This window comes from Herpailurus yagouaroundi, unplaced genomic scaffold, assembly GCF_014898765.1.
Source record: "Herpailurus yagouaroundi ecotype Mexico unplaced genomic scaffold, PumYag 210, whole genome shotgun sequence".
In the NCBI taxonomy this organism is placed as follows: Eukaryota; Metazoa; Chordata; class Mammalia; order Carnivora; family Felidae; genus Herpailurus; species Herpailurus yagouaroundi.
In genome coordinates, this window is record NW_024412441.1 from 27,418,250 (window position 1) to 27,436,953 (window position 18,704).

Sequence of the window (18,704 nt, forward strand, 5' to 3'; positions counted from 1 at the left end):
AAGCCAGAGGAGGTATTTCAAAAACATAATATGGGTTGGCAAATGTTATATTAACAAGCTTAGTGGAAATTATGAAAACATAGGGATGAGATATACAGATCATGACACTGTCTGAGACATTCTGTGTAAAATTCATATAATAGGTACTGTTATTATTAGCATAATGCCTATGGGAGAGATTGTATTAAAAAAGCGGGGGGGGGGGAGGCTAATACACCATAAGTTGTCTTATGCATTGGGCTATGTGAAACTTTGTTTTCAATTCTTAATATTGGCCTTAAAGTCTGCCATCAGTCCAAAGGATGGAAGATTTGCTAGGTTCTGAAAACCTAATAGGTTTGCCTGCTGAGGTTAAGTGTCCTTTGGGACCCCAGTTAATGAGAGTAAGATTTTGAAAAAATTCCTTTTTATTGGCAAGGGAGGTCTGGCAGGGGCTGCCAGATAACTGAAGAACTACTAGGGGACCATATCTTGTTTATCTGGCAATGATCAATGGGGGGTGGGCAGGTGGATAAGAATCATTGGTGGAGGTGTATGTAGCAAAAGAAGCTACTGAAATGAATGTCAAATTTGTTTTATAGTTTTTGTTTAGGCATGTAGTGAAGATATATCTGTGCTGTGATTTTTAAACATTCAGAAGTGTTCATAGTGGTTACACAAATAGGAGGGAAAGGTGACACAAAAGGAACAGAAGTATTCAGCTTTAAGCAATCTCTCCATTTTGGAGAGGGCCTTTTGGTGGAAGCCAGATGTCTCCTGTCCAAAAAGAATCATTAATGGTTAGTGGTGGGATGCAGAGCCACAACTAACCAGTAATGTAACCAACTTAAAGAAAGGGGGGGGGGTCTATGATATTAGCCCAATGAAATGATGAAAAAGCAATAGATGTCTGGATAAAGAGAAACATTAAGAAAAACATTACCTTAGCCAAGTTTTGAGAAACCACAGCTAAATATGCTAAAAACCTGTTTTCTGGGGTTGGTGGTGCTCCAACATGGTGCATGACTTCAGTGGCATTTTGATCAAGCTTCTTAAGTTGTCCCCGGGTGACATCATTTGCCTTGGTCGTTCGAAGGCATGGTCTCCTCTATTGTCCTTGTAAGGATAAATTAGCCTTTGGAGAAAGAGAGGTGAAGGGCTGATCCTTCCAACTCATGATATGGTTATAATCAGATGGGCAGGCACCCTGTGTGGTCCTGATGGGAGAAGAACATGTGCATATTGCCTTCCCTGTGTTATCAGTTCATAAGGTTCTTTCCAAGAATTATTGCCTTGTATGTCTTTGAGTAAAACCTTGGTTCATGGAGTCGAGCCAGGAGATGGTCTAAAATGCTGTTTGGCAGCTGTGAGTCCTTGGAAAACACAATTCTAAAAAATTAGAGTGTATAAGGCTTTACGTAGTGAATTCCAAGGGGAGGAATTATGTGGGTTTCCCCTTTTTTGTTTATGAAGCATTTCTTTTAAACTGGCATGTGTACATTCTATAATAGCTTGTCCAGTAAGGTCATTTAGTTGTTAGCAAAATTTAGCTCCTTCAACACTGAGAAGTTTTAAATAAGTCATCAAAGACCTGAAAAACACAAAACATAAGCTTTGGTTTTCCTGGCAGACAAAAAAAAGGAAAAAAGAAAACACCTTGTTTACATTTTCTTATTAAGAGCAGATCACAGTCCAAGAAAACTTTGTAATTTGAATAGAGGGGAAAGCAGAATTCCAATATTATACCAGTGTACTTTTAAAATTCATTCATTCCAACCTTGGTCCATCCTGACCACACATAAAATTTATTTTCAAAGATTTCCTTTCATGAACCTTCTATAACTTTCCTTGCATTCAGATTTTGCCCCATGTCATTTCTCTCCAAACAACCAGTCTCATTTAGGACAAAATTACATTCTTTTACCTTTAGTAAAAAATGTATTTCATTCCTTATATCTTTCTTACATACCTCCTACTTTCCTACATACAGAGTTGCTTTCCTTATTTCCATCAGTCTTAAGTACACTTAGCAGAATTTTAACTCTTAGAAACCTTAGCCTCCAATGAAAACTTAGTAACCAATTGAGAACCGTTACAACAGTTTTTACATGGTAAATTTATCAAGTAAGCACAAAGAAGGTTTTCCATAGTAAAATCTTAAAAAAGCATGAAGCATGTTTACCAGACCCAAATAGACTTGGTTGTTCTGCAATAAGCACAAACCTACATCTACTAATCAGTGCCTTAGCTTTTTATCTTATTAGATATCCAAAGAATTCAATCCCATTTATGGTGCAAATAAAACTTTAAAGTTTCAGGTTACCAAAGACTTTGAAAGCTATCTCAATTACCCATGAAAAATTTGAGACAGAATTAACTATTATTCTAAGTCATCCTTTTGCTAACAAATTACAACAGAGTTAACATGAGATTATTTGGCCTTTAGCAAACCAAGATAGAATAAAAAGTTTTTTATTTAATGCTGATAAACAGGTCTGTATCAAACCAACAAACTTAGATTAGCTTAAACATCCAATACATTCTGTATCCACTAAAAAGTTAATTTGTTAGGGGCACCTGGGTGGCTCAGTTGGTTAAGCATCTGACTTCAGCCTAGGTCATGATCTCATCAGTCCCAAGTTTGAGCCCTGTGTTGGGCTATGTGCTGACAGCTCAGAGCCTGAAGCCTGCTTCAGATTATGTGCCTCTCTCTCTTTGCTCTTCCCCCACTCACACTCTGTCTCTTTCTCTCAAAAATAAAATAACACATTAAAAGATAATTTGTTGTTCCCATTGTAAGTTTTTACCTGGGACACCAGTGGGGGAATCTGAAGTAGGTGGTCCAAGGGGGTGCTCTTTGCTTCATGACATTGAGGATAGGAGGAGGAACATATGGTGCCTGAGGCACTGAGGAGCCAATATGCAGGGAGCACCCCAGGTGGTACAGAAACAGGAGGAAGGGGAGGGGAAGGCAGAAGATGTGAGGTGCTAATAGAAGGCAGAGAAAGAGGACTCCTGGTTCTAAACCTTGTAAGCTCAGACAGAGGAGCAGGCACCAGGTTTTTGTTTTGTTTGTTTTCCACCAACTAGTGGAATTAGGCAGTGCATGTCAGGCTAGAGAAGACAGGGAATTTCCTGAAACAAAGGGAGTTTCAGCAGCTGCTTGGGAATATTCTTTAAAGTTGCCATCCTGAGGTAGACTAACCACAGTTGGCTCCAATTATCATAGCCATTAACCTGGGAAATGAATGAGGGACAGGCCCTCACCTTTATTAAAAACAGTAGGAGAAAGTCAGCATCCCCTTCATTATGGATGGCCTGTGTTTCCTCCAGCAACTGGGTTCTATTAGGAGGTGGCATATTTAGATAATTATTATCCAATATATCAGGAGGGAGTTTACTGGCCTTGTTCCTAACCAAACACACTCTGCAAGAGGCCCATGGGTCCAGGTCCTGATTTAGAGCCATGAAGGCCTAGACCTAGGGTACCTCTGTCCATTTGCCCTGTTTAATAAGGTCATGTAGTGTTACAGGAGATCATTTCCTTCCCAAATTTTTCAGTCTGAATTGTTTCCAGTGGGTTAAAAAGGCATCCCAAGGGAGAGTCCTTGGAGACTGAAGACAAGCTTCCATATTCCTCCTCGAGAGAGGCCTTGCTGAGAAGGCCAAGAAGAAACTGCCATTTCAACCCATGGAAAACACTGGAAAAGCTTTGCAAGGGGGAATTACCCAATTTTGTAATGTAGGTAGTTGGTAGGGGACATTGATAGAAAACAATAAAGACAGAAATCCATCATGATCTAAGTGACATTCCAACACATATAGAAAAGTGAGGTGAGAGCCCCTTGGATATACATTAACTAGGTAAGGAAAGCATGGTCTGCTGTTTTCAGCAAGGCCAGAAAGCAGTGTTCTGCTTTGCAATGTGTTCCCTACGGTTTCCTAACCCAGGACATAGCTATTTGATTCCCCAAAATTCCTTATCTGTAATATAGGAAAAAAATGATACTATCTCTCTGGCATGGTTATGGTAAGAACTTTAAAATTATAGTAACACAAGTAAAGCACTTAGAAATTGAGCCCAATATATTTGAGCCTTTAATAAGTGTTAGCTGCTTATTGTTTGACTTAATTCATTTGGGGGCCCATGGTTTCCTTGCATGGCAATTTCCATAAGAGGGCAAATATTAACATGTAAGCCTTGAAAATATCAGAGAAAGAAAAAATGCAGTTTAAACTGTGAGTAGCAGTGCTCGCTTCGGCAGCACATATACTAAACTGTGAGTAGCATAAACTCATAAGCAAATGTAGCTATCACTTTGTGAAATAAATTAAAACAAACAGATTTTGAAAATGTGCAAGATAACCATGTGTAAGGACATTTTATGATAATAGAATTGTGTAAGGCACCCAGGTAGTTCAATTAAACAAACAAAACAAAACAAAAAATGTTTACTTTGCAATTACCAATAAATGGAATCCTAAACAAATTTTAAAGATCCATTGCATTTTTAACCTTTGACTTATATTCTATCAGAGCATTATGAACATCATAAACCAGGAATGGCAAAAGGTTTCATCTTTTAGCCAACTATTATCAATTGGAACTCTTTGAAAAATGTTAAGAAGGATTCTGAGAACACATTTCGGTTCATTGGAAAGAGTTTCCTGATCAATTATTAGCACACACTACAGATATACAGGGAAAGTGATGCTGCACATGCCATAGAATTACTCTTCCTTGTAATTCCAAATTTGTAATTCCAAAATAGTTTACCAGTGCCAGAAAATAGACAGCCATATAGCAAACAGTTTGGAACCAAAGGTCTGTCTGTGTTGTCAGTGAGATCTGCTGGAGATAATGACCAGGGCTTTCATTGGCTACTTCTTTCACCTCCTCTTTCCATTGTTAAGCACTTAGATGTAGGCTGATGCTCGACTTACCTTAGCGGGTCCTATATCAAGGGAACCGAGGGACAGGATCAGTGTACATCCTGTCCTTGTTTGTGGCACACATCTGAGGCTTCATAATCACAAAGAATCCTGCAAGAAAAGCCTAAAATAAGCAGAGTCATCGAGTGTCAACAAATAGAAAGCAACGATCAAGGTCTCATAAAACCACTTGCCTGGAATCTTGTGAGTATTACCCAAAAGTCCTTATATGGAATCACCAGATTAGTTTCCTTCAAGGAGAATATAAAGCAAGGTCAGGAAGATGGAATGAAAGCCGATTACTTTCTACAGCTCATAAAGGAGAAATCTGTTTTTCAAAGATCTGAAGGAGAAAAAAGATACTTTTCTGCCCCTAGTCCCAAATTTCCCAAGGCCTCTGTCCATTGGTCCTGTGGTGGCCTTACTGGATTAAAAGTATAACTCTTTCCTCAAAATTAACTTAAATTCTCTCTGAGCACACTATTGCCAGGTCTTTCCCCTCCCTGCAGGTGGGAGATACTGGTGGTCTACCTCCACAGAGTAAGGCTCCCAATCTGTGTCTGTCAAATAACGGAGACCATCCTAAAACAGGGTTCAGACGAACCAAGACACTTAGGTCTCAGGTTCTCTGCCAAGGGTGTCATGACTGAGCCAGAATTCCCTGCCTGTTCAATGGACGTTGTTCTGAAAAAGTTGAAGGGCACAGTGGCAGCAGATTCAGGAGCGCAGGCAAGCAGCCTACAGGGATGACCATAGGCCTTCTTTGCCTTTCTGTGGCTACAGAAAGAATTCTCTCCTCCTAACTTACTATCTTCAGAAAAGGTTCAGGCTAGGCAACCATAGACATTTAGTTCTGGGAGTGGAAGGACAATGTGCAGGCTCTCTGGAGCCTCAGGCCAGGGAGCTGTGACATTGAGTTGTGACATTCCAAAGCCACAGGAGAAACAGGAGCCTGAGGTAGTGCAGGGCATCTTGCATAACCCACATCTTGCATAAGTGAGGCTCAGAGGTTCTCTGAAACCCCCACCCCTTCCCGAGTAACTCCCGTTACTGAAACCCCCACCCCTTCCCTAGATGCCAGAACTTGGGTGGTGGAGACAGTCCCTGTGTGGCCAGCATGATCAAGTGAGTGAACTGCATCAGGTCAATTCTGTGACATTCCAGAGCTGAAGTTCTCCCCTCAGGTGGGCACTAGTAGTGTTAACTACTACCCCCAGTAACCTCCTGAAAGCTGCTCTACAGGGCAGTGTGGGCTCCTAGGCCCTTCACCTTGCCTTGGAGCCCAACAAAGTTCTGTCAGAATGCAGTAAATAGGTGGATGGGGAAGCAAGATACATCCCTGGCCCAAAGGGACACATTCACATTCCACCAAGACAGGGGACTGGAACTAGGGGCCTGCAGGGGGGCACTCATGGGCTAGTGTCCGGGGCAAGTCCTATCTCATGCATGCCTCCACTGGCTTAGCTGTGATTGAGGTTGGACCCAGAGGGCTTGAAATCAGGAGGAGACTCCCACCTTCACAGTGCACAGGAGAGCTGACCACATGCCAATTCCATTTTCCCACAACGAAATACACAGGCTGGGGCTTTGTCTGTAAGTAGTAGCAATGACGATATGCTGTTGGGGTTAAGGTCGCACAGAAGGCAAGCTGTGATTCAGGAAGAAAAAGATGTGTCTTCCTATTTGATGGGTAGATAAGCACATTTAAAGTCAGTTAATGACAATAACAAAAATCAGGATCCCACTCTGTGCCAGTTATCAGACCAGCACTGTGGAGGCCCTGAGATAAATGGAATGTGGTTCCTGAGATCAAGAAGCTGAAACTACTTTGTTTATAGATTTCCAGGGCACCACTATTTTCCTGTGTCATGGAAATTGTTTTCACCAAACTTATTATGTTTAGATGATCTTTTAAGAAAGAATTTGGTTTTTAAATAAATGTTATTTAATTTTTCAATCAATGTAAGAAGTTTTAAAAGTTTAAAACCCAGGGGAGTCCTTTCTGCTGGTGTACAGAATAATAGTTTCTTCACTTAAGCCAAAAATAATAGATTAATGAACTGGTTCCAATAACAAAACAAACAAAATTGCTTGAAAATCCTGACAATGCAAAGAAATTCTATTACATACAACAAGCATACTTTTGGGCCAGGGATGTATCTTGCTTCCCCATCCACCTAAATGTGAAGCTGAGCATGGAGGAAGAAAAAAGGACATTTAAAGGTACCCAGGGGAAAAAAGGCTTGGTGTAGCAGGGCACCGACCACTGCTGGGTGTGGTGGGGAAAATGCCCACCTCCTCACCTGTGAAGGTCAGAAGCGGGGACCTGAGGGAACTGAAGATAAACAGACCTGTCGTGAACTTGGATTCTTTAAAATATTCTGAAAAAAAAGTGTTCTGAAGAAAACTTGTCTCTCTGTACCAGGAGACAGTGAGGAAGCTTGACTATGTTTTCGTGGGTTATGGATGGAAAAAAGTGTCCCCTAAAGATTTGTAAGCTTGAGTCTGTGCTACAGATCAAATTCTACAACCCACTGGGCCCAGCAACCCCAAAACAATAAATTAACATAAAAATAAGTCACAAATTAGAAATAGCTCTGGTCCACCTCACAGGGGCACATCCAAACCTCGGACAGACAAGCCCGCAACCAGACCACATAGGACTCTGACATGTGTCCCCACAGAAAACAAACTCACAACTCCAAAATTAAAACCTCATTTATAAAGAACCAGCAGAAAGGGCAAACAGCATATGAAGACTTCTTAGAACTTTAGGTAATATGACTATGAAGCCATCAATATTTTAAAGTTTATATTAGGCATAGCCAGAGACAGAATTGTATGTTTAGAGAAGCAAATACCCTGAACAAGCCGATAGTTATAGAATGTCCTTTTAAAAAACTAGACAAAATATTTTTTCAAATATATCTTGTATTTGATGTGGTACTGGAACCCATGCGAGGCTGGAACCCACCAGCCTTGAGATCACAACCTGAGCCAAAATCAAGGGTCGGATGCTCAACCAACTGAACAACCCAGGTGCCCCTACATGAATTTTTGTTTAAATAGTGTGAAGAACACCTATAAACATTCTCCTAGATTCAACAAGGAATAAGATTTTGCTGCACCTATTCCCCACCCTTTCCCTCTATTTACAAATAAATGTATAATATTTTAAAGGAACATCAGAATGTAAATTGAGGTCACTGTGACACTTCACCTCCTACATACTGCAGTTGATATTTCCTAAAAGTAAGGACATTCTCTTCTCTTATTAGAACACCACTAGGCAGGCAATCTATGTTCAGACTTCCCCAACTTGCCCAATAATGTCCTGTAAAGCTGCTTTTTTTTTCTGTTAAGAACTCAGTAAACATCCTTGCGTTGCCTTTTGTTATGTCTCTTTTGTCTCTTATAAATCTGGATCAGTACCCCTGGCCCAAACCACTTTGTTCTCTTTTGTTGTCTATTTCCCTGATATTGATTCTTTTGAAAAATTCAAGCCAGTTATTTCACAGAACAGTCCACATTCTGGTTGCATCCAATTAGTTCTTGATGATGAAATTCAGGTTAGACATTGTCACTAGAAAATGCCCCAGGTGATGCCTCTGATATCTGGCTGCATCGCAGCTGGCACACAATCCAGGTCATTCTGCTATCAGGAATGCTAATTTACACTTGGTGGAGGTCATCGCCCCCCCATCTCTTCATTAGAAAGTACATTTTCCCCTCTATAATCTGCTGTGAGTGGATACTTTGTGTGAATATCCTATTTCTCTCAACACTGTATCTAATGGTGGTTAGCATCCACTGGTGCTGTTTTTATATCTACCGTTCCTTTTACATTTATTAGCTGTATTCATCCACAAAGAAGACCAGCTGAAATGCTTTAAAAGCAGTCACAGAGCCCAGCAGAGCAAACAAAAATGTTGTCTGGAGGATCCTACCTTCAAAATAGAACTAAAGAAGTTCCACATATCAAGTGTTCCTGACCATAAATTGTGCTGAGAAGCCAGAGCAAATGTGCTGAAGTATGAATATGCAGGACTGACCTGCTGAATGAAGAGGCACGAGCTCAGGGGCAACAGGTAGCTCTCTCAACATCTGACCTCCCAGTCTGGGGCCATGAAAACCCTGGAGTCATTTTGATTGAAGATGCAATTTTAGTATACCCACATAAACGAAGTACAGCCACAAGATTTATTATTTAGACATCCCAGAAGGGAGGTGATGCAATGAGCCCAGGGAAGGGCTGTCTTCAGTCCTAGGTCACCAGCAAGCAGGAGATCAAGAGCGGGGTAGCAAGCATCTCTTACAAGGTGATCAGGATGGTCGTCACTGACTTTTTGCCGGCCTAACCCTAAGTGGTTATTTTAGAAGGTGCCCTGGTAAAAGTCAAGCAGGAACTTATGGTGGGCATCCTAAAATGAATTTCAGACCCTGGGTGTGAGCAAGTTGTCATACTGTGAAATCCCTGGGCTGCAACTCAAAATAGCTGTTTTCACATCACAAGTGACCCCTCAATGCCTAGACTTTAGTCTTTAGGGAAACTCATGGGCACTGTCCAGACAGCAGAGATAATGAAAGCTGCTGACATGGATTGGTCACCCAGCACATGAAACATATGAGCAAAGCATAAATGCCAAACAACAATATAATTCAATGAACAACAGTTCGAAATCCTGTCAAATCTTTCCCCTCATTTGTTGCAGTCCAGCCAAGAAAATAAATCAAAGCCCTTGGATAAGATAGTTGTACCTGTTGGGCTGTCTGAACTTGTCCAGAATTATTAATACATATGCATCAGGGGGTGGCCTTTATAGGACATACACCTCCTTGCTGGGCCAATAAGTAATCTAAAGCCACATGGTTATCTAAAACCATCTGTATTAAGAAATCACTAAGAAATGCACTAACAAACAAGACTATTAGAGGGCTTAACAGGGAGATTATGGAGCCCTGAGCAGTGACTATGGAGAAGGGTGGTGTGGGAAGGTGACCCTGCGGCTTTGCTCTTGAAGTGGGGAGTGCTATGCCAGGTGCACCTCCAGCCAGGGAAGGGTCCTGTCAACAGAAATTAAAATCACTAACTCCTAGTAGGATGCATGATATGGACCAAGCTAACAGGTGTGATGACAGCAAGCAATTGAGTGATGTGTTAAAAGGGCCCCACAAAGTGGTAACACTGGACACATACCTTGGCTTCCCAAAGCTTAAAGGCACAGCAGAGAGCAGCCTGCCTCACAGTCAAGTAGCAAGCAAGGGGGCCTGGGATAAACATAGCTAATTATGTCAAATGGGGATCAACAGCAGGGGATTCTGATAAATAAATTCTGTTCAGTTCACAACCAAGTCCCGAGGAGTATTCACCATCATCAACTGCCATGTGTTCCTGGATGTCATCTCTGCTACAGGAGAAGGTCACAGAGATAGCATTCAGGATGAGGTTGTGTCCTGGGGTGTCATGGGCTAGGGTTCTATCATGTCCAGAATCCTCAAGTCCCATACTGTTGGTATGGTCATGTCTCAGATTTCATGCCATTGTGGACATGGGCATTGCCATCTCCAGCATAGCCACAGTCAAAGGGAGCCATGCTATAGTAGAGTGGCTCTCCCAGGGAGCCACTTAGGAGGGGGACTGAGGGGCCAAGAGGTCTAACAGGGTCTCATGGATTTAAAACGCCCTGATTAAAGTTTGCTTGCCCTGCCAGGAGAATTTATCGCAAATTCTCAATAAATTTTGGGGGTCCTCAGAGATGCACCTCACAAATGATTGGGTGGTGCTCTCCTCCAAGGCATGAGTCTCCATCATTGAACAGAACAGCTGGAGGCACACGTATAGCCATGGTTTTAAGAAAATTTAGTGATATGCGCTTGGCAGTTTGATGTTTGGCCTTGTCTTGCCAGAGATTGGTGTGAACTGCATACACCTATCAGCCAATTAGCGTTGAAATTAGGGCAGTGTAATGGCCTGTTCCCAGAGGTGAGGATGCTGGTGATCATTTGGGCAGGGCTGGTGGCCTTTAAGCATTTGTGCCATTGGTCCCATTTAAGAGAGAGGGCTTGAATTGCCGGCTAGTATCCACATGTGGCATCCTTTCAGGTGTAGCCCCTCCAGAACTGACTTCCAACACTAGCCTTCCCCTGACTCTGGGTACAATTGCAGGCGAGTGGCCAGGCAGTTTCAGCAACTCTCTAGTGTTGCCTCTCTGGGATCCAGGCGAAGCCCCATGACCCAGATGGCATGGCACACGAGGCACAGAGTAAGACCAGCAGCAGCAAACATCTGTATGCTATAATTTCATGCCTGTGCACTGACTGCTCCTCATAGTGATTTACTATGGGACCATTGTGGGTCAGCTGCTTGCTGGTAACCTCCTCCAAAGTGGGATAGGACAAAGTGTTGTGACTGTCACAACACACCATCATCTAACATTTCTGGTGTCAGGCATCCTGAGCTCCTTATCGGCTTTTAGGGTCTCACTTCTTGTGGGGAGGTGTGGTTAGGAAAAATGAGCTATCCACTGAAGCCACTAAACTTCGGAATTTCAGCTGGAATTTGCATATCAAGTGGGTAAGTGTGGCCCAGCAGCAGTAGAGGGGGTCTTTGTTTTTCTAATGGGCCAGGACTACCTACAACCAGGGGATCATCACTAACCACCTGTCCCCCATTGGGTCACCGGTGAATATTGGAAAGCAAGATGGTTGACATTTGAAATCGGGAAGGGGACTCAAAAATGTCAGAAAACATGTAAATAATATCTCCCATAAGGTGAAGGCATTAGATTCGTGTGATAAGAATCAGTTAGCAGGGCCAGACAAGCCCATTGGTGTGAGGAGAGTGGTGGCCATATGGCCAAGAGTTTAAAGTGTCCCTGCAGCAACGAAGTTCATTTAGGAGTCTGTGTGTTGCCCTGTCACTTAAGGAGCAAAGACTTTAAAAGACCACTGTGACATTCAATAATGCCAGAGGACTGTGGTGGTATGGGATGTGAAATTTCCATTGGATGTCCTGCAGGAGGGCCCAGGGCAGTAAAATGAGATCCTTGAACTGAGTCAGTGGTATCAAGAGGGCTGAATGGGGGCAGGACATACTTAGAAAAGAAATATTATCTGCTCTATGAAAATGTTCCTTGTGGGTGTAGCCAGCAGTAGGCTGGTAAAAGTATCCACACAGGTAATAGTGAAGTGGGTAGTGCCCACTAACAGAGGAAGTGGTCCTATGAAATCAAACTGCCAGTGGCTGAAAAGGCAGTCCCCTCCCTGAACTGAAGCATGACCTGAAAATGTCCAGTGTTTGGCTTGAGAGTATAGTTTGCAATTCAGAACAATGCATTTTGCAAGGGCTGTCAACTGCCCTACAGTGGGTCCAGACCAGTGTGGCAGCAGCTCCCCCGCGACCTGAAGAGACACGGGAAGAGTAAGTAGTGAGGGAGAGGTAACTAAGAAAGGCCAAAATGGTGGAGCTGAGACCTAGAGAATGACGGGGGCGTGGGGGTGGGAGCTTTGGTTTTATGATGGAAAGTGGAGCCTGTAGAGTTGTTGGTAGAGTCAAAAGTTGAAAGCCCCAAATGGTTGGTGACCTGTATTAGGGGAGAGGCATCCACCTTGTGGTTAAGTACAGCCTCTGGTATGGTCATTTGTATGTGCTGAAATGGTAGTAATCTTAACTGTGACTGGTTCAGAAAATGGAAATAAGTCCAGTATGGGTACAGCACAGGCATGGTGGAGAGGAAGATGATAGTAGATGAAAAGGGATTTCCATCAGGGACCAGATTCTCTCTTCCTTGAAGCTGTCTTTGGAATCACTGGTAGAATCATATTTCTCTACATTTGGAAAAAATGCCATTTTTTAAATATCTCATACTTCTACCCAAACCTAGAACAATTTCTAAAAGAACACAGGCAAAACATACATCCCATTTAGGAAGAAGAGGTAGCACCAACAGGTATGGTGGGCAACACCTGCCAAAGTTGGCTTCACTGGCCTGTCAGGATTTTCTACCATTAGAGTCACTTCTTAAAGTTATGACTATGTCTCCATGGCCCTATTAAAGCCATCCTGCCAGACTGGTAACCTGTTAATTTTGTTTTTAAATAGCATCTACGAATCTACAAATGCTAAAGAAAATATGTGTAGTGGCTCTGGGTGTGCATGAAACAGACTACATATCTCTGAAGCATCAAGTTTACTTGAACATTCCGGGTGGAGACAAAATATTGTTATATGAAACATTAATAGATATATCACAAGGAAGAATGGAAAACTCATTTTAATTTTTTATAAGAATTTATTTTCTAAAGTGATTTTAGGTTCACAGAAAAATCGAGAGGATGGTATAGAGATTCTTCGTATATCCCCTCTCAATGTATTCCTAGCTTCCCCATCATGGATATTTCCCACCAAAGACTGAATTCCAGTTCAAGATTACGATGTAGGAAGATCCTGAACTCAACCTCCTCTCACAAACTCATTAAGTCTATAGCCACATATGGAACAATTTCCTGAATCAAAAACCTAAAGGCTGACTGAGCAACAGCTATGGATTGGGCAAATGGGAAGACCACACTGAAGTAGGTAGAGAGACTGGGACAAAATCTCACCAAAAATCCTACCTTTGGTGCTGCAACTCACAGCTGGGAGGAAAATCAAACCCCACAGTTTCTCCCTGAAGAGCCCACATCGAGCACCCCAACTTTTAAGGCATACACCTGAGAAATGGGTCTCTAAAACATCTAACTTTGAAAACCAAGGAAGCTCATGTCCCAAGACCCATAAGACTATATATAGCAAACTGAGAAACAGCTCTTAAGGGGCTCATGTGCTCAGACTCCCCCACCCCAGGGCTCAACACAGAGGCAGCTGACCACTCCCAGACTTAAAGTGAAGGAGGCTCACCTGTTTAATGACACCAAATGGCAAGTGATGGTGAGGATTGTGCACTGTTGATGGGAAGGTAAATTGGTGCAGCCATTATGAAAACAGTATGGAAATTTCTCACAATATTAAAAATCCATCTACTATATGATCCAACAATTCTACTTTTGTGTATTTAATGAAGAACATGAAAACACTAATTAAAAAAAAAATACATGCACCCCCATGTTCACTGCAGCATTATTTACAATAGCCAAGATATGGAAACAACTTAAGTGTTCCTCAATGAATAAATTGACAAGGGATTTGTGGTGTACATATACAATGGAATATTATTCAGCCATTAAAAAAAGGGGGGGGTGCCTGGGCAGCTCAGTAGGTTTAACGTCTGACGTTGGCTCAGGTCAAGATCTAATGGTTCATGAGTTCGAGTCCCACATCGGGCTCACTGCTGTCAGTGTGGAGCCTGCTTCAGATCCTATGTCCCCCCTCTCTGCCCCTCCCCCTCTCACACACATGTGCCCACACATATGTGTTGTCTCTCTCTTTCCCTCTGTGTCAAAAATAATAAACATTAAAAACAAAACATAAACAAAAAAAGAATAAGGGGCACCTGTCTGGCTCAGTTGGTAGAGCATGTGACTCTTGATCACGAGGTTAGGAGTTCAAGCCCCACATTGGGTGTAGAGATTACTTAAAAAAATGAAATATTGCCATTTGCAACCATATGGATGGACCTCAAAGGCATTATTCTAACTGAAATAAATCTGACAGAGAAAGACAAATACTGTATGATCTCTCTTCTATGTGAAATCCAGAAAAAAATATACATGTATTTTTTAAAGTAAGCTCATAGGTACAGAAAACAGATTGGTGGTTGTCAGAGGTGAGGAGAGGTGAGGAGAAAGTGTTATGAGAAATGAATGAACTGTTTTGGTTACATAAAATAAATTTTTAAAAAATATCCTCCCCCCAAAAAGAAATAAAATAAAACAGCTATTTTAAAAATACTCCATATCTTCAAAAAGGTAGAGGAAAGTGTGATCATGGTGGCAGAGATATGTAAGATATATAGAAGACCCAATTAAACTTTCAGAGATGAAAAAAAGAAACAACATCAAATATGGACAACACTATGAACAGGATAAGCAACAGACTGGACAGTGCTAAAGAAAAGATTAGTAAACTTGGAGGTGTAACAAAATAGAAATTATTCAGAATGAAACACAGAAGATTAGGGGAAAAATAGAATGAAGTATCATTAAACTATGGGACATTGTGGGGGTGCCTGAGTGGCTCAGTCGGTTAAGCATATGACTTCGGCTCAGGTCATGATCTCACAGCTCATGAGTTCAAGCCCTGCATCAGGAGCCTTTTTCAGATTCTGTGTCTCCCTACCTCTCTGCCCTTCCCCCACTCACACTCTGTCTCTCCTTCAAAAATAAATAAACATTTAAAAATAAAAATTAAAAAACTGTGGGACATTGTGCAGTCTAACAAATGTGTAGTGTGAGTCTCAAAATGGGAGGAGAAAGATGAGGAATGGAATAAACTTGAAGTAATGACCAAAATTTTCATAATTGGATGAAAAGTATAAACTCACAGATCCAAGAAGCCCAAATAAATCTCAAGCAAAAGAAACATGAGATAAAACACATGAATGCACAATAAAATGAAATTGTTGAGGGCCAGAAACAAAAAGAACATATTAAGAGCCATCCAAGAAACAAGATGCAGTACAGAGAAACAGAGATGAGCCAGAGTACATGGAAAACATCCTGAAAGTACTGAAAGACAAAAACATGCACCTACAATTCCAGACCCAGCAAAAAGCTTCCAAAAATGAAGTCAAAATAAAAACACTTGTTGACATAGAAAAGCTGAGAGAATTACCAGCAGACCAGTCGAAGAAATGGAGAAACAGAAAAGGAAGTTCTTCTGGTAAACGATAACCGGTCAGAAATGTAGGTCTATACAAAGAATGAGGAGCACTAGAAATGGTAAATATGTGGGTAAATATAAAAGGCATTTCTCATAATTTAAAAAATATTTAAAATAAAGATGTCTGTTGAAAGCAAAAGATAACAACAAGGTATTGTAGAGTCTATAATGTACGTGGAGGTAAATATGAATGGCAACCAAGCACAAAGGTTGAGTGGAAACAAAAGGAAGTATGTGCTATTACCATCTTTATACTATATATGAGTTAGTATAATGTTACATAGGGTAGAATGTGATGAATTAAAACATGTATACTGTGAACTCCAGAGCAATCATTTAAAAACAAAAACAACTATATATCACTAATAAGCAGATAAAGAAGATAAAATAAAATTATAAAAAATATTCTAATTAATCCAAAAGAGGGTAAGACAAGAAAAACAGCAAAGAACAGATGAGACAAATAGAAAACACATAGAAAAGTGGTATATTTAAACTCAACCATATCAATAATCACAGCAAATGAAAATGATCTAAACACACAATTTAAAGGCATAAATAGTCAAAGGCAAGCATTAACCTAACACCAAAACCAGATGAAGACATTTCAATTAAAGAATAACAACTACAGTCTACACACCAATATTCCTTGCAAACATGGATTCAAAAATTCTACCAAATCCAACCCAACAATTGACAAAAATGGTAATATGTCATGACCAAGTAGGGTTTATCCCAAGGATGCAAAGTTGGTTTAACATTTGAAAATCAAACAATGTAGTTCACAATTTTTATAGACTTAAAAAGAAAAATTTGTGTAATGGTCTCAGTAAATGCAGAATAATAATTTGACAAAATTCTATATCCATTTATGCTAAAACTCTCATCAAACTAGTAATAGAAGGGAACTTCATTTTACTAATAAAGGGCATTACAGAAAACCTATAGCTAATGTCATACTTGAAGATGAAAGATGGAATGCTTTACTCCCAAAATTGGGAACAAGACCAGGAAGTTTGTTTTTAACCACTTCTGTTCAACATTTTACTGGAAGTCATAGCTAATGCAATAAGGCAATGGGAAGAAAGGAAGTAATATTGTTTTTCTGAAGGAACCAATAAGTAACCTTGTAGAACTAATTAAGTGAATTTAGCAGGATTGCAGAATACAGATCAATACACAAAAATCAATTGTATTTCTATATACCAGAAATTGAATTTTTTAAAACACCACTCATGAATAACACTAAAAAATTTTTTTGAAAAATCCTCCACCAGAGTGTCACATTTGTTACTATTGATGAACCTGCATCAGTACATCATAATCATCCCAAATTCATAGTTTACATTAGGTTTCTCTCTTGGTGCCATCTGATCTATGGGTTTGGACAAATGTATAATGACATGTGTCCATCATTATAGTATTATACAGAGTATCTAAAGACAGTCTCTGCTGCACTTATTCTTCCCTCCCTCCCCCCAACCCCTGGCAACCACTGATCTTTTTGCTGTCTCCATGGTTTTACCTTTTCCAGAATGGCAGGTGGTTGTAATCATACAGTAATAAAGTCTTTTCAGATTGACTTCTTTCACTTAGTAGTATGCACTTAAGTTTCTGCCATGTCTTTTCATGGCTTAATAGCTCACATCTTTTTAGTTCTGAACAATATTCCACTGCAACTCATTTAATCATTAAGAGAAAAGAAAGTTCTCCAAAATTGTTTCATTTGCTTCAGTATGCTTTAGGGTACACTTCCACCTGTCTCTTCTGCTCCACCCCCAATATTCATCTCCTCTGACTTTAGGGACATTAATTCCTGGAAAAGTACTGTAATTGCTGCTTTAGAAGTGGAGAGCAGTGTCCTAAAAAGGTGGTTGTCACACTTGTTCTAGGCATCCCAGAGCCCTTTCTTCAAAACAAAATGTATCTGGAAACCCAAAATAGAAGATAGGTAAATGCAAACCTGCCCCATCCAAATGGAAGAACAAGACCCAGAGCCCATCTGCTGGAGAACCACAAGCTCCCAAGCCTCCCCTGCAGTCACAGAGGCATCCCAAGTGATCCAGAAGCATCTATTGCTGCCTGAAAATAGCTAGGAGAGAGATGGAGGAGGGACAGACCAGTTGGAATGACAGACCTGGATGTGGTGTGCCATGCCTGCATGAAGACCCCCAAGGTGGAAGACAGGTGAAGGGAAATGCCACAGTCAAGCTCTGTCAAGAGCGCAATTGCATATTCTGCTTGATCACTTTAAATTTTAGGATTAAGGGAAGAGATCTCAGGAAGCAAAAACCTCCTTGTGAATGGAGTGGTCATGATTTTATCTGACTTTCAGCTAAAGAAAATGTTAAATTAGATATGGAGTTAAGTCAGAGGCAACTTGGAGTTATAGCCTGATCCCCTCATGCTACAGATGAGAAAGCAAAACTGAGAATTAAGATTAAAACAGTAGATCACAGAATATCAAGGGCATATGTGTAAATGTTTTCCACTTACAAAGGCTTCTTCAACCTAGTTAATAAGATTCCACTAAATATTTTAAATTACATTTATTCTTTTTAAGTTCTTTGGTTGTCTGACAATAACAAAATAGGAAGAAATCCTAATTACTTCATTAAATCTCACAAATCTAGCAAAATTAAGCTTTGAATTGACTCTTAAATTCTCTTAAACATTTCTCATAAACAAAGTAAAATTGCCTAAACTTTCAGCCTAAAATCCCAAGTCTAAACATTAAAATAATAACATATTAACTTCTTTTTTAAATTTTTTTAACATTTTATTTATTTGTGAGAGAGAGAGAGAAAGAGTGCAAGCAGAGAGACAGGAAGACACAGAATCCAAAGCAGGCTCAAGGCTCTGAGCTGTCAGCACAGAGCCCAACACGGGGCTCGAACTCACAAACTGTGAGATCATGACCCGAGCCGAAGCTGGACACTTAACCGACTGAGCCACCCAGGCACCCCAATAACAT

At 40.7% G+C, this 18,704-nt stretch overlaps 1 protein-coding gene across 1 annotated transcript in view; it reads left to right on the forward strand.

Annotated features, from left to right (window-relative positions):
- Positions 1-4,902: 4,902 nt before the first annotated feature.
- Positions 4,903-18,704, forward strand: part of LOC121016478 (sulfotransferase 1C1-like) — a 43,542-nt gene continuing 29,740 nt past the window's right edge. The window contains exon 1 of the mRNA XM_040454144.1: positions 4,903-5,115. The gene's annotated coding sequence lies outside the window, so the exon portion shown is untranslated. The remainder of the gene's footprint in view (positions 5,116-18,704) is intronic.